We start from the raw sequence: 4,518 nt of genomic DNA on the forward strand, positions 1-4,518 counted from the left end.
GTACAGAGATATTTGTACTTTTCCTCAGGACGTTAAAATACTTTAGGAAATTTCTCTTCTTTCATTCCATAGTGCTATAACATAATTTTAGTTGGTATCTGACGATTCAAATTAGTATCTCACTTCCTCCATTCTTTGTTCGCAGATAGCTCATCTATAAGAAACATAGAGTGTGTACCAGCTCCAGCTGCAGAACCGGTAGTGCAAGGGAAAGGAAGAGGCAGAGTTAGAGGAAGGGGTAGGGGTAGGGGGAAAACAACACCATCTTCTAAGGTGAAGCTCAGGCAGCAGCTGGGCCGAGGCCGACAATCCCTCCCCTACCCCATGTTCCTGTGGAGGTAGAGTTCAAACAGGGTGTTGAACTTTAGATAGTTGAACAAGTTGAGGATGCAGGCCTTCTACCTATGACTACTAAGGTTGTTTATCAACTAGTAGCCTTCCTGAATGGGACAACGGACAGTGGAGTCACTCTCACTATCTCATCCACTTAGTCTCCTAGTTCTCATCCCATTGCTGTCACCGCTCCCAATAAGCATTTCATTTGTATTTTGACTTGATTGATGATGAGTTGGTGATTTTGGACTTATTTTAAACTTTCAATTCAGCAAAGTATGTCCTCTATTCCTTTTATAAGCATTTTTTTATTTGGTGAATCGGAAACTGAACCGCTAACGACGAAAAATTGATAAACAAAAATCTTATTAATTTGTTATTGGTTTAGCGTATTTCAAAATTGAAAATCGATAAATCAAATCGATAATGCATAAAATCGAACCGGTTGATGTACACCCTAGTTAGTAGTGCTACTTAACTCCTAACCTTTTTTTATTTGACAAATTTCTCAATAACATTGCATTGTAAGTTGTAACTTTTAATTTCTTTTCCTTCGGATTTTCATTTAATTTGATTAACCTTTAAAAGTCCAAACGTCTTCGTTAAAGAAGAAACCTTTCTACAATTTTTTCAATATTTGATTGAGATAAATTTAGCTTCTTGCTTTTATTTTGGAGGGTAATTTGTCTTTCTTTGTATTTTAATATTCATTTGCAATAAGATCTTACTGATAATAAATATGATGGGCTTTATTCTTTAATGAATATGTCCATGGTTTTTGAAATTCTATTCCTAATTGTTGAATTGCTATATGTTATGCATTATAATTTCTTGGGTTGATTTGTTCATGTTTATATTTTAGCATGAACCCTAAGAATTGAGTATTTTTTAGATGAGTAGTATCGTTGAATTCTAAGTTCTTGAGTTCTGAGTATTGAGTTTTCTATATTGTTATTGAGATCCATGATTTGATTCGTTCATATCTATATTTCAGCATGAACCCTATCTTGAGTTATAAACTTTGAAAATGTTTTAAATCCAATATTTTTGTTTTAACCTAAGTTTTTGAGAAAGTAAAAAAAAGTTTGAGAAAAATTTAACCAAGATTTTAGCAAGAGTATAAGGGAAGTAAATCAAATGTTTCATTTTTACATGAAGAAAGAGAATGTTATTTTGAGAAAAGTAAAAGAGTTTTTAAAAAGATTGAGTACAGAGTCATTACCTCTTAAAAATGCCCTTTTGATTGATTATCTCAACCCAGAGAAAGTATTTTTACTTTGAGCAAAGAGAAACCTTATTTTTTAAATGGCCAATGAGTTCAAAGATATTTCAGAGCAGTTACCTCTTTCAAAAGGATAGTTTGAGCAATATCTCAAACTAGAGAAAGAGTATGTTTTATACATTTGATATATATATGGAGTAGTATTGAGCACCGATATGGGAATAAGTTCAGACAACTCAAAATCCTCATAAACCATGTCTTGCCAACATGGGTACATGATCATACTTTTTAGATGAATCCTTACTGCTTAGTGGATCCACTTAGTTGAGGTGTCCTATATCCCGACATGATATAGGGCAGTTCTAGTAGTGTGGGTGAGACGATGTCGGTTAGAGAATCTCCCAAATATAGTTAAAAGTATATTGTTATTATATCACTTAACATGTTGAGTTCATAGATGAGTAAGTATTTTGTAAATTTTTAATGATTTCACTCATTTATTTCTTTACATTCAGTTGAGTATTTATCTATATCTATTGCAGTCTTTTTATTCAGTTATTTGCTATTCAGCTATATTACATACTCGTACATTCAGTGTACTGTTGTCATTTGACCTGCATCTTTTAATGATATAGATACAGATTCTTAGAATCATCAACAGACATTTCGTTGAGATCACTTTGCACTTTAAATAGCTTGGGTGAGATTCCTTGCATTCCGGGGACTTCACATTTATTTTCTAATTAATTGTTTTGAGTAGTCGCGGGTCTTGTCCCAAGACTCGTCTATAAAAAGTAAAGGCTTCATAGATAGACAGTTTTGGAGAGTCTTTCAGCTTTCAGATATTTTATTTAAAACTTATGTTTATTACTTAGTATATTCAGTTCAGTTTGAGATTCAATAAACGTTTCTTTCAATTTAATGTTTATGTATGCTCGAACTAGTCTTCCACTTATAGTCAGACAGAATGATAATCGTAGCTTAAACTTGAAAACTACGACATGGTTCCAGCAAACTGGAAAAATAATCGTAGTTAAAACTTGAATAGTACAACTGAAAAAGGTAGAATACACAAATAATAGATATCTTATCATCCCTGGCAGATAAGATATGAGAAGGAGGTAGGACACACAAAAAAAGGTTCATTTGCTAGGAACTTTCATCAAGACAGCAGATTGGTCCTTCAAGAGGTCAAAGACTTACGCCTTCTGTGTGTATTAACTTCATCTTCTATCAAAGGCACTAACAAATGGCACGGCTGTACATAAATATTTATATTGAAGATTGTTCCTCAATAACTAAATATCAGCATGTACTTTAATTTCCTTTTAGATGTCCCAGTACAGACATTGGGAAATAGCCTAATAGAATAATTATAGCCATTTACACATAACATATGTCAGCGGCAAGAGTGTTACATCTGAGCGAGAGGTAAAACCAATTCTATTCATCCTGGTTTGATCCGAACAGATATATCTAAACCAATGACTTCACTTCTAGAGAAGTAGGCAATAAACCAGGGGTAAGGCCGTAAAATACTCCAAAATAGAGGTGGTAACTCTGCAATGAAGGATAATGTCATGCCCTTCAACAAATCTTTAAGAAGATTCATACCATAAGAATCAAACCTTCACTAGTTTAGCAGCAGCGAGTGCATAATCCTATAGAATCAAACCTTCACTAGTTCAGCAGCAGTGAGTGCCTAATCCTATAGCGCTCCTGAACACTAGCACAATCTATACTTTCACATCTGCCCATCTGGCAAAGGTGCTCTGAACACAAGCTTACCCCCTCCCCTTTCCCCAACCACCACCACACACACAGCAAGATAACCATCTCCTCTGGGATGCTAAATTCTCAGAGTTCAGAGAGTTTCTACAAGTCAAAGCCTTCTGTAACAATCAAGGTTTCGGTTTCTCAGGACCAAGTCCAAGTCTCAAAATCTCCATGAGCCAGATCTCAGAGTTGAAGACGAACAAGAGTGTCTTTAAGATTCTTTTTATGTTGTTTAACTATATCAAAAGTGCCTATCACATGAAATAACATGAACTACGAAATCCAATAACTTTGTATTAAGAAATTTATTGAATATGTACAAATATTAAGTTCACAATCCAATTATTAACATTTCAAAATCGATAAGATTCAACAGATAGACCTGGAATTGCATCCACATTGAGATGTCTGCATAACATGTAGCCCATCTTTTCGGATGTGTACAAACACAGATACACAAAACAAAATTTTTAATGCAGATGCATAATTGAATGTAAGATTCATGGATTAAATGAAGAATGACTTACAGAAAGAGCGAAGAGACGATGGTGTGGATGGAGTAGAGATGGTGAAAAGCTTGCGATGTTATATTGTAGGCTTCAAAAACCTAAATTGTGAAAACAAGACAAGATCAGTAGGGGTAGGAGTAGGGGACGTATGAATCTAAATCAACTGAAAGTATGCAACCCATGGCATCCAAAGCAAAAGAAACCAAAGAAGAACGCAACATCTTTATAAAAGGAGAGCTGATGTGACATGTTCACGCCAACCAATATGAAATTACCAAGTTTAGGAGGACCAAGATAGGTAGGTACTTTTTCAATAAACATTCACCTACCATGGATCATAGCAACACATAAATTCAAGGTACAAAAATAGTTTTTTCATGCCAGTGACCATCAGTTAAAACACATAGTAGTAATACTATAACTACTTATCCAGACATTTTCTCTTCTTGAATCTAATTACCAGATCCAAGCCAAACCTGCCATAAACCATCAAAAATACAGTCAAAAACTGAAAACACAAGCATCAGAAAAGGCTGAAAAACAACCAATCTTGAAAATATGCATCATGTAGGGTGTGTTTGGTATGAAGGAAAACATTTTCCGGAAAATGTTTTCCAATTTTTTCATGTTTGGTTGGGTTAAATGTTTTCCAAATCAACTCATTTTTCTCAAATTTAA

At 34.4% G+C, this 4,518-nt stretch overlaps 3 protein-coding genes across 6 annotated transcripts in view; all 3 read right to left on the reverse strand.

The window, feature by feature from the left end:
- LOC125862319 (cytochrome c1-2, heme protein, mitochondrial-like) overlaps positions 1-4,518 on the reverse strand; it is a 924,866-nt gene that overhangs the window by 849,951 nt on the left and 70,397 nt on the right. The gene's annotated exons all lie outside the window — the stretch shown is intronic.
- Positions 1-4,518, reverse strand: part of LOC125862338 (uncharacterized) — a 533,211-nt gene that overhangs the window by 506,429 nt on the left and 22,264 nt on the right. Inside the window, exon 1 of one of the 4 annotated variants that reach the window (XM_049542390.1) lies at positions 3,859-3,944. The exons of the other annotated variants lie outside the window; for them this stretch is intronic. The gene's annotated coding sequence lies outside the window, so the exon portion shown is untranslated. Of the gene's footprint in view, positions 1-3,858; positions 3,945-4,518 lie in introns of those variants that run through there. 4 annotated transcript variants of the gene reach the window in all.
- The window catches only part of LOC125862758 (phosphopantothenoylcysteine decarboxylase subunit VHS3-like), a 29,588-nt gene that overhangs the window by 10,684 nt on the left and 14,386 nt on the right, over positions 1-4,518 (reverse strand). The gene's annotated exons all lie outside the window — the stretch shown is intronic.

Source organism: Solanum stenotomum, chromosome 4 (genome assembly GCF_019186545.1).
Source record: "Solanum stenotomum isolate F172 chromosome 4, ASM1918654v1, whole genome shotgun sequence".
Taxonomy (NCBI): Eukaryota; Viridiplantae; Streptophyta; class Magnoliopsida; order Solanales; family Solanaceae; genus Solanum; species Solanum stenotomum.